Genomic DNA, 12397 nt, shown 5'->3' on the forward strand with positions numbered 1-12397 from the left:
ATGTCTCCCAATCCTAGCGTGGCGTACACTAGCACACTAATCACCGTGCTTCTACCGTCCTAACCCACTGTCCAATCACAGCGCGGTCTCCCTGACGTCAGCAGTCGCTGCAGTCGCTTCTGCTCTTGTCTCTTGTTTTCTCGTTTACCCCTCCTTTACAGGACTACTTAGTAGACTTTGTTTCAACTTCTACGAGTCTGTTAGTTACAACATCCAAACATCTCCATTGTCTGCTTCGCTAGTCATAGAACAGAAAAAAGACCTTTCCCACGAGAATTCTACCTTTCCCGAGAGCAGCGCTTACCTCTGCCCTACTACAGAATCGTTACTTCAGTTGATAAAGTAGCACATCCCTCTACTTTACCCTTCTTACAAGCATTAATTAACTGTTTCCCTCCGGAATGTTCCTAAGAGTCTCACAATTAACCAAAAATGCCTTCTCATTCACGCACTTTTACACCAGAAAAATGTAGTACATTCACACAGAATTCTGTCTTTCCCGAGAACAGCGAACAGTCTGTCCTACTACACATTAACAAAGCAGCGCTTACCTCTGCCCTGTCCTTCTAACAAGCTCCGAGAATACCTATTACTTCTCCAGCGGTAAGCTTTAACGGAATCCTTTACGGACCCCTGGGACCTAAGACCAGAGTTTCACAGATAACCTTTGCTATCATACACACTTCTCTCACACAGAAATGTCTCTAATGGCAACACACGGCGATGCTACCTCATCGAACCCAGACAATGCGACGCGCAACTTCAATTGTCACACGTTTTCCCCTGTCTGCATACAGGGCCAACAATCCCACCTTTTTCCAAGAGCAACACTCCCTCTGCTCTACTACGGAACTGTCATCGACTCCCTACATCCCAGAAGCCGTTCACAATACATAAAACTCAACACGACTTCAACATATAGTGTTAGTACAAATATCAATCAATAATTAACAAGCCTATATACACGCAATTTCGCCAAATTCAAGACAATAGCTAACCATCATTCTGCTACCAAGAAACTGGTGCAGATCAGAGCTTCCAAATCCCCTCTACTTCCACGGACGGAATGATTCCACAGTCACACACGCATACACACATCACACACTGGTGGGGCCCATTACACCAACATTCAAACCTAAATCACCCTATCCGTGCCTTGTAAAGGAGAATAACACTTCCAAACTTTACCTATCCGATCTGTCTGTACTTTGAGGTCAATGCGACCAGCTTAGTTGCTTGGGAATCTAACGAAATACATTTCAAAGAATATACACAATAATTCAATAAACATGACAAGAAATAACCACCCGAGACAGAAATTCAAAAAGATTGTTCATTTATCTCAAATTGTAAGAAAAGCCAATTAAATGCAAATTCATTTCTCTCATATTTACCTATTCTGTCTAAATGTCAGATCCTAAGTCAGAACCGGTCCTCTGTAGAAGAAATAGAGTTTTCCTGCCGTCATGTAGAGTCAACGTCCTCTCCGTCAGCATAGGGACCTCGGATCATCAGCTCGGGAAGAAGTGGCGCTAGACCTCTCTAGCCTACTATTATTTATACTAAAATTTACATATCATAAAGTAACAATTCTTTGTTCAGAACGGATGGATGGCAGAAATAATATCATCTTGGTACATTTTCGATATTGTGCGAGATTTTCCCACACCTAGATTGTTCCAAATAATGAATAGCAGAATTGAACGTCCATGACTAATTCGATACTTGAACGGATGTCTCTGCTAGATGAATTTGTTTCAATATGGGGTTCATTGCAAAGTTCATGTTGTCAATATTTCCACTTTTGTATCTTTTCCCTCTTCCAGGGGCTTTTGGCAGATATCCCAGACTTGTCATCATGCTTATGGCTTTTCAGTTCATCGGAGGTGCAAGGTCACAGGCAGAGCGAAGCCTTTTTGTAAATTTCCAGCAACTCCAATGCAGGCTGCGGGTGGTGGCCATTTTGCGACAGGCCACAATGGACAACTTAAGCAAGAGTAAATACAAAACATAATTACTACACGGAAATGATTATACAGTGTTATTCCCCTACTAATACCCTTATGTGTATGTATTTATCTAGCCATTTGTGACATTCAAAGCCATTAATGCATATTAATTATAAGCGCAAAACACAATAACATCACATAAGCAACATCCATTTCTGTCAGTTTGCTCACCAACTTAGTTCACTTATTATTTTAGCCATGCAATAGCATTCCCACGTGTAATTCTCTTGTTAATAATGTTGATTAGACAAAATTCGACAAGCTTTTAATACTTAATAATTAATCAGTAGTACTTTTAGTTATAATATGCGAAAATGAAACAGGTATTCGGGTTTAAAGTTAAAACCCTGCTCCATCACAAGCACATGCTTTGGATGAATTAAGCGTCAATTGTTTTCTTCTCTGTATTTTTATTGAGGGGAAACAAAGACAAATTGCCAGAGAAAAGTTATCACTGCATATAGAAAAATAAAATACTCAGTTATCTACTGCTTGTTTTGGGAAGTGTCTCTCTTTATACTTACATTGCAGTTTTATCTTTCTCCTCGCTATGATCCTATTCGTACGTGGCTCTAACCCCTAACCCCAATCTAATTTTTAGGTCAAGCAGAGAAACCGTGGATAGGAGTGCTGTGACGCCAGAGAAATAGAGAGAGAAGAGCATTAGCGCGCACTAAATTTCAGTTACTCCCCAACAGATGCTCAGCAGCAAGAGTTGGGATCAGCCGCCCTTAAAGTCCTCTCTCTATTTTTCCCCATACTTTCATATGTTAAAACAGAATACAGGAATCTTCCCCACGGATTTGTGCGGGAACTGTTACATACACACGAGCACGTGGCGTGTGGTCTCTTGCGTGCTCGCATGTGTGTGCTATCAAAGGTTTTTACATGAAGTTGGTACGCGAAGACACGCATGTGTCTCTGTTTTCCTTTGAGTCTACATGGTTGTTGGGGCTCGCAGGTGAGTATTCTTTGAATTGTGCATGCTGGTATATAGGGGGGTTTGTTATACCGTTAGGACATTCAACTGTGTACCTGCAACTTTACATGATGCTGTCTTTTATGATGAAGACCGAATAAATGAAAAACATTTACTTTACCGTTTCCTGTGTTTCCTGGGACCTGTATTTGGCATTCCTTATCTTTCCAACACTGGCGATGAGCAGCTGAACCCACAAGTTGCACGGAATTACTTGTTTTTTCAGATTGGCCGTCTGTTTGTTATTTCGCCACACTATTGGATCTGCGGCGAAGAGGAATTTTCCTTTGTTGGTTTGTTCACCCAGCACGTCAGCGGAAGCATTTTTTTAACCGCTCCCTCATTGGTTGCTTTGTGCAATCTATTTTGCGGTAATTGAAGGAGCATTTGTTAACACTTGCAGCACCTTAGACTGCCGTTGGTTCACAGAAGTCTTAGTAACCGAAGAAGTGTTTTGTTAACTCCTGCAACACCGATTATTGATCATGTTTCTTTGTGCATCGTAAAGAATCCTGCCATATGCCGTTCCTCACCGCATCTCAGAGAGTTTATTAACGTGTCAATCCACATGTTATGGTAACATTTCTTGTTTATTTGTTCTTAACTGTGTGGCGTATGTGCATGCCTTGATGCAAGAAGAGAATTTTATCACTTCTTTCTGACTGTTGAAAGGGAACTGCTTCCAGCGAATGTGTACATTATTTTTTACAGTGATACACACTATTTATAAATCATAAGACGACAGTGACTACCTTTCTTATTTTAATTTTTTTGTTTCTTTCTCTTGGTATTTTGACATTTAAATATTTTAAATATGTCAGGAATTGTACCACCCCGATCTTTCTATCGGTTCCTGATGAAGCACCCATGGCTTGGGATATTTGGGAACCTGTATTTTTGGCATATGTTGAAGTACTTAAGTGGAAGAGTGTGAACCGGAAAGGAAATTGGCTCTTTTGAACCACTGTTTAGGTGGTATGGGTCTTAAAGAATTTAAAAATCTTCCAACGCTTGTCAACCCTTGAAATCTTAATGCGTACCAATATGCACCGAAGCAATTAAGTCTAAGGTATGGTAAGAAAACCATCAAATTTATGGAGAGATTTATATTCTACTCCAGGAAACAGCTGGCCGATGAGTCCATTGGTGATTATGTCTCCCTGTTAAGATCTCTTGCTGTTACATGTGACTTTGAACATATTTCATATGAGCAAGTGCTAAGGGACCAAATTCTAATGAGACCAAATAATGAGAAAATTCAGGAAAGGTTGTGGGCAATTTCTGATATGTTTCTTAGTGCTGCAATCGATATTTCTAAAGCAATTGAACACTCTGAGAAAATCGTACAAGAAATAAGAAGGACTGAGAAATGTGATGTGCAAGTTGTTCCTAAAGATTTCGACAAAACCAAAAAAAATGTACCTTCCAGATTTGGTAATATTAAAAAAAATGACAAGTCCAAAGATCTAAGACAAGACAACAAAAGAGGTACATATTTGTGTTATAGATGTGGTAGCAGTGGGCATCTGGGAAAATCCAAAAATTGTCCAGCTATTGAAAAATCTTGTTTAAAGTGAGGGAAGAAAGGACATTTCAGCAGAGTATGTAGATCAACTCCAGGAGAGTAAATTTTGTGCATTTTTCGGATGATTTTGACACTACTTTTGAGAATGATGAACAAGATGTGAATACTGTGTTGAATCTATGTGAAATCAGACAAAATTTCCTTCTTGCAATGTCACAATAAATGATGTGAGTATACATGTATTGGTATATTCATGTGCCTGGTATACCATTTTGTCCCACGATGTTGTCAACAAAAACTGGCCCAACGTAGAGCTTAATAGCTAAATAGCCCAGATATCAGTCCTGGTGGATACACTGGTCACAAAATTGATTTAGTTGGTTATTTTTGGGCCAATTTAGATTTCTCTGGCTGTTGCACATATAGTAAAGTTTATGTATCCAAGAAGGAGCAATGATTTTTGGGTTGGCCACATCAAGAAGAGATGGGGATAAAATTAGATCCTAATGCTAATCCCCAAGTATTTACTAGAGGAAATTCCATTACCAGTACCAATGACTGTTCAGTGATAAGTTGGGAATTTATCAAGGATTTAAACATTCCATCAAAATCATGAAGGGTGCCATTCCTGTTCGTCATAGAGTAAGAAATGTGCCCATCTCTTACAGAAACAAACTTAAAGATATGTTGCAAGATTTTTGTAGCAAAAATATCTTTGAACCTGTAGAGTCATCACCATGGGTTTCTCCCATTGTGATTTCGGTCAAACATTCTAGGGAATTGAGACTATCTGTGGACTTGCACAGTTTAAATAGTGCCATTTGGGTAGATGCCCATCATCTCCCAAATTTACATGAAATGGTCTCAACCCTGGCTGGTGCTAATGTTTTTTCATGTTTAGACCTCGCTAGTGCATACCATCAAGTTGTTTTGGAAGATGAATCTAAGAACTTTACTGCATTCATTACACCTGAAGGATTATTTGGGTTTTGTAGAATGCCATTTGGGCTTGCCAGTGCAGACTCAGTGTTCCAGAGACTTATGAAGGAAACATTGGAGGGTTTATCTGGAGCTGTTGCGTTCCAAGTTGACATTCTAGTTTTTGGTAAAGACCATGAGGAACATGCTCACAATCTGAAGAAAGTTCTTTCCGCATAGTCATCAAAAGGTCTCACTTTTTACTTGCTGACAAATGCAGATTAAAAAAATTGGATGTAGAGTTTCTTGGGCACAACATTATTGGGGAAGGTATTAAACCCAAGAAGAGCCATGTCAACAGTATCATCAATGCACCGACCCCTAGTTCTAAAGAACAAGTAGTGGCGTTTCTTGGTTTAACTGAATTTTTTGCAAAATGTCTCTCAAACTATGCTTCTGAAGTGCATCCTTTCAGGTGTCTGTTAAAGAAAAATGCAGTTTTTAAGTGGACACAATAGATAATCACTACATTTTTACTGCTGAAAGAATGTGTAATTAACGCTCCTTGTTTAAAACCTTTTTTGATTGGTAAGCAAAGCATTGTGATGGTTGATGCTAGCAATAGTGAATTGGGTGGTGTACTAATTCCGAGAGATAATGGCAGGGAATGGATAGTTGCTTATGCATCTAGAGCTTTGTGTGATGCAGAGAAAAACTATTCTGTAATTGAAAAAGAACTCAGCCTGTGTTTGGGGTGCCGAACATTTCAGGGCTAATTTATGGGGAACTAAGTTTATCATAAAAACAGACCACAAACCCCTAGTATACATGATGGCACCAGGTGGAGGTCACACTATGTCAGCAAGGTTGGTAAGGTTAGCTTTTAGATTGTAGAGGTTTCTTTATCAATTGGAGCATGTGAATGGGAAACATAATGTACATGCTGACTGCATGTCAAGGTTGCCTTTACCCACAGTTTGTTCTGAGAGAGATGACAAAGTTGATTGTGAAGTAGCATTCACATGCAAGGATATCAATTTGTTTGGCAATTCCTGTCTTATTGTTCAAGAGGATAAATGGTTAGTCGAGATAGAGAAAGTCACTGAACTCAGGACTGTCGCAGAGTATATTTTTAAAGTGTGGCCAGAAGAAAGGAAAATAAAAAATTATTTGTCTGGATATTTCAAAGTACACAAGGAGTTAGCGGTTGAAAATTGTATAGTTGTTAGGGGGGATACATTTATTCCACCCTTTAGCCTAAGGAACTCTATTATTGGTTTAGCACAGAAAGGACATTTATGAATTTCCAGTAGCAGAAGAAGGGTTAAAGAATGTTTTTGGTGGCCAGGAATTGATGCATATGTTGAACAAAAAGTACGGTTGTGCCAACAATGTGCAATGAGTGATAAATCTGCAAAAGCTCTTTGTGCTGATCCGCAGCCTATTCAGCATCTTGATTGTCCTTGGTGGAAACTAGGTCTTGATATTATTGGGCCGTTTGCTATTTTGCCCAAACAAGTCATGTGGTTTGGTTCTCATTGACTACTATTCTAAGTGGCCTGTGGTCAAGATGGTGAAGGACGTAACATCTGAAGTTGTAGTTGAATTTTTGAACGGTATATTTTGCAGGGAGGGAATTCCACAAGAGTTGGTCACCGACAATGGACCCCAGTTTGTCAGCAGATTTTTGGAAGATTATCTCACCAAGTGTGGTGTGTCACATTAGAGAATCGCTGTGTTCCATCCTGAGGCCAATGGTTAGGTGGAACAATTTAACAGGGTAGTTAAGGAAGCCATCCAATTAAGTGTCAAGAGTGGTATTAAATGGAAGATTGCATTACAGTCTATGCTTCTAGCTTAAAGAACAGCTCCTAATACTATCACTCAAGTCTGTCCTTTTGAACTGCTTAGGGCGCGCAAACCTGGGTCTAAATTAGTGCCATAGTGGTTAAAAAACAAGCGTAGCACGGCAGTTGATGATGCTGAGTTGGATAACAAGGAAATTAGATGTAAAATTGAGGATTACAATCCAAAACGAAGAAAGATATGAGTTGCAAAAGGGGTTCTGCAAGCAGGCAAAAAGTAAACATTGGCGATGTTATGTGCATTAAAAAATCGAAAGCTGATGGAAAGGGGAAGAGTGTTTGGTCGGACCCCATAGGGATCATACAAATTTTTAGGAAATCTGTTTGTGTTGAAGGGGGCAGTGTATGGCACCTCAACAGAGTTTCATTGTTTAAAAGCAATACTGCGAGTTGTGACTTTTCTGAGAGCAATTAATTTTTGGATGTAACACAACTATAACAAGGTGTGACTGTGGGACGCAGTCATGCCAATGACATCACCAGACAAACAAATTATAGGACAAGGTGTTTACCTGCAAAATGTGCAGATTATGTTCTCAGTTAAAAAATATAATAATTTTAAGGGGGAAGGTGTGTTACAGACATGAGAGCGCGCAACGTGTGATCTGTCGCGTGTTCGCGTGTGTGTGCTATCGAATGTTTTTACATGAAGTTGGTAAGTGGAGACACGCGCTTGTTTCTGGTGTGTCTCTGTTTTCCTTTAAGTCTACATGGAGGTAGGGGCTTGTGGGTGAGTATTCTTTGAATTGTGTATGCTGGTGTATTGGGGGGTTTGTTATGCCGTTAGGGCATTCAACTGTGTACCTGCAATTTTACATGATGCTGTTTCTTACGATGAAGACCGAATAAATGGAGAACATTTACTTTACCGTTTCCTGTGTTTCCTGGGACTCAGATTTGGCATTCCTTAGCTTTCCGACACTCATATCCTTTTATTTGCTGCCCCGACATGCAGCCCTTTAAAGAACATTAATACATCATAAACATATAGAATGTTCTTGAAGAAGTATACCTATCCAGTGCACAGGGATATCTTCCTCTTTAAGATGTGAACATATAAGAGTAAAAGGCATCCATCTCTGGTAGTATGAAAAAACAGAAATTCTGTAAAACTATCTTGTTGCACATCTCAATCCTGGGTGGAATTGTCTAAAATAAGAAAAAAAGGATTATAACGTAATGGGAAAAAGGAGCACTGGATGATAAACATATTAGGAAGTTACACGTTATCAAATTTTACAAACTCAAAGAAACCCTTAATAAGCCTTCTATCCTCGTAGGGTGAGGAGGGTTGGATAATGTTAGCCTCTGTCTGTCTTTAATAATTCAAGATTCTCTCTGCATAATAATTGGAGAATCGTCATTTTATTACAAGACCGGAGGCTACCATTATGCATGTTCAAAGCTGCTGGGAGCTACACTGCTAACATGCTCAATTGGTCTTATATACAATTTTGCAAAGGTGTTGGCGTTTGACCAATCAGCTGTTCTAAGAATCTCCAAAACAGATCCTCCTGACCAGAAAACCTTACTAGACATTGCCTCTCTAGATGAGGGGGCTCCGAATCTTGACAGGTCTATGCCAGCCTCACTCATTATGGTACGTATCCATCTAGCTAGAGTTGCTGATGAAAGGTTTATGGGGTTTTACATAAGATAAAAGCAGTTGATCAACTCCATTCTTTCTAAATTGTGCAATCTTGTTATCATAAACTTTCATGCATCTACTACACATAATTTTTCACAATCATTAAAAAAATGGTAAAAGAAAGAATCAGACATAGTCTTCATTCTCATCCAAATGTCAAAGTGCACGCCCTCACTAGAATAAAATCTGTTAGTCAACTCAAGAACCTTTATATCTGAAACTTGTTTGAAGGATATCAGGCAAAGTAAAATGGCCAATTTCATGGAAATCTGTTTAAGGGTTAAAAAGGTATTATCTTGCCAAGATACAAAAACTTTGAAAATTAAGCTAACAGCCCACAAGGAATCATAACATGCCTTGGGGGGTCTTTTAAAGTCTCATGCCCTTCATAACTCATTTAATTAGAGAGTTACTACCTATTGCTGGTTTATGTACTAAAGCATGCCCAGATGAAATTGCAGATCTATAACAATTAATGGTCCTATAAGAAAGACCAGAGTTAAAAAGGGGTGCTGAGTAGTTTGCTATATGTTGAACAGGGACCGCCACGGGATCCAAACTCCTCTCCAGACACCAGTTGCACCATTTCTTCCACACACCCTTTTATCTTTTCTTGGTTCCTGGGGCCCAGGATTCATGCAATAGGTTCTTAGCTTCTGATGAAAGGTCTGGATATCTATTAGGTACCCTGAAATCCTCTAGACAAGAAGGTTCATTTTTCCCTCTAAATTTGTTTGAATTCTTTAAAAGTTCCTGAAGCTCATAACAGTTGTTTTGGGCAGTGTCTCTGTTTATACTTACATTGCAGTTTTATCTTTCTCCTCGCTATAATCCTATTCATACATGGGTCTAATCCCTAACCCCAATCAGTCAGTCAGTCAAGTAGCTTTATTTCGATAACAAGTATCATAAAAGCAGCATCATTCTTACAAACCAAAGATAAAAGATACGAGTTATCATAAAAACAGTAATAAAAGTAAGTATGTACATTCCATCCGGGCATGATATACAAAGGATTGATCATTTTGTTGGTAGTTATTAACAGTTACACACTAATCCCTGAGTCGAGATGGAGAATTCATTCGTGCATTTAATAAATGTTAAAATGTAATTAGTGAGTAAAGCTAATTGAATGAAAATAAGAAACATTTAATCTTTTTCAGCTATTTGATCACATTTGAAAATATATAAAAATGCATTCGCAGTGTAGAATCATACCTCTCTGCACAAAAATTTAGACCTAACGAGCCCAATGCAGCCAAGGTACTTTGCCACACCACAGACAAAAAGAGATCTTGGATCTGATTTCAAAATCCCCAGAGCAGCACAGTGATCCAAGGTACCCAGCTGTCTACAGATCGGTTTTATCCATCTTGATCTGGCCCGGGAGTATGCTGGGCATGTGAACATGAGGTGGGCCTCACTCTCTTTTGGTGCATCACAGCAGGGGCAGACCGCAATTGTCTGATGAGGAGGACTCCATTTTGCAGTTAGCTCACAAACTAAGAGGGAGCCGACCCTAAACTGTATGTAGAGTGCCCTATCTCTTGAGCTCTGGATAAAATCTAAATATGGTTCCAGAAGTATATGCTGCTTAAACTGATAAAAGTCTTCTGCCATCCTACCTGCTCTGGGGTTTCTAAGTTATTGTGTATCAACCCACGCCCAATATACATTTTTAAGATCGTCCTTACAGGGTGGGTTATGACCTTCCCAAGAATCTTTAAGGCCTAGGTCAAACACTAGTTTCTTAACATTATTAATCCAACTGACCATGTGGTTGTCGTCTAAACTAATTACCTCTTTAAATGCGGCAGCATATTTGGTAAGCTCAGCAGTTCGCAACAATCGAGCCCAATAAAACAGCGGTCTTGATCTAGCAATATCTGTAAGAGCGTCTTCCCATATCACTCATCAAGGGCTTGAGTGGGGCATTTTGGGGAAGGCTCACTAACTCTCTCAGGAACTTGTGTTCAGATCTACAGATCACTTGCACATTGTTGAACCCCCACAGTTCCGCACCATAAAGGACTGAGCTAACTGCCTTTGCGGCGTAGATTGTGAGAGCTGGGGCAACGGGTCTACTCTGTGAGGAGCGATGTTCTCTGCCTATTGCCCCAGCCACACGTTTGTGATTCAGGAGCATCTTATTAATGTGGGGATTCCAATGCATTGTTTCGGAGAGTCGAATGCCCAGGTAATCGAAAGTGCTGACTCTCTCCAAACGCATTCCACCCAGGGTAAAAATATGCAGAAAAGGCTTATAGGGGTTAAATGACATCAGTTTAGTCTTTGTAGTGTTGATAATCAACTCCCTTGAGGTGCAGGAGTCTCTGTAATCCTACTGAGGTCTTGGAGATCAACAGCGTATCATGTGCGAACAGGAGGGTGGGTACCCTATCTCCTGCCAGGGCCAGGGCATCAGATGGAATAATCCTATTCATACCTGGCTCTAATCCCTAACCCCAATCTAATTTTTAGGTCAAGCAGAGAAACTGTGGATAGGAGTGCTGTGGCACCAGAGAAATAGAGAGAGAGAAGAGCAATAGCGTGCATTTAATTTCAGTCACTCCCCAACAGATGCTCAACAGCAAGAGTTGGGATCAGCCGCCCTTAAAGCCCTCTATCTATTTTTACCCATACTTTTTTGGTTTCATCTGGGCAGTTTGCAAATTTAACATCTCAAAAATTGATAGGTTAAAACAGAATACAGGAACCTTTCCCACACATTTGTCGGGAACCTTAGTAGAGAAAAAGCAAACTAAAACGACATTTAAAAAAAGAAATAAATAAAAGCGGTACAGAAACTATAGTGGCACGGGCATGCAGTAATTCAAACATCTGAGCTCCGTAAGTGGCTTATTACAATACATGAATGTCATATTTCGTTTCAGTGGGGCTGCAGCTGATACCTTAAAAAAATCTGCTCATTCAAATCATATTTTTCCCTTTCATAAAGAAGACCTTCCATCCGTAGGCCATTATATGGTCCAACTCCTGAAACTCTCTTTGCCAGAATTCGATTAACCACCACAGACATATATATCCAGTATTCCCTCGACTCTCGGTTACTGTTACTGTGAGGTGTTTTATTATCCATGCTCTGAGAATTCCTCTGCATGGCTGTGAGAATGTTTCTCTGGTCTTCGAACTTTGGGGCTCTGAGTGAAGACATCGTTGGACTTCTTGTTCACAGTCTTCAAAAGAAGGTTTTCATCAGAGAGTGAGAGAGCTAAAAGACTTCAGATTTGATGATGGATCTACATTACTTTTCTAAAGCCTCTACTCTCTACCTATATCACACACTGAGTTAGAAGATTGTTGACATCATTATTAAATTAGCCATTCCATGGACCTTCACTGTTCTCCATGATCATTTTATTGGTATTCTTTTGTTTACATGGACATACACCTACAGATAAACATTCTGGGACCTCGCCACAAACTGCATTT

The sequence above is a fragment of the Triturus cristatus genome, chromosome 1_2, assembly GCF_964204655.1.
Source record: "Triturus cristatus chromosome 1_2, aTriCri1.1, whole genome shotgun sequence".
In the NCBI taxonomy this organism is placed as follows: Eukaryota; Metazoa; Chordata; class Amphibia; order Caudata; family Salamandridae; genus Triturus; species Triturus cristatus.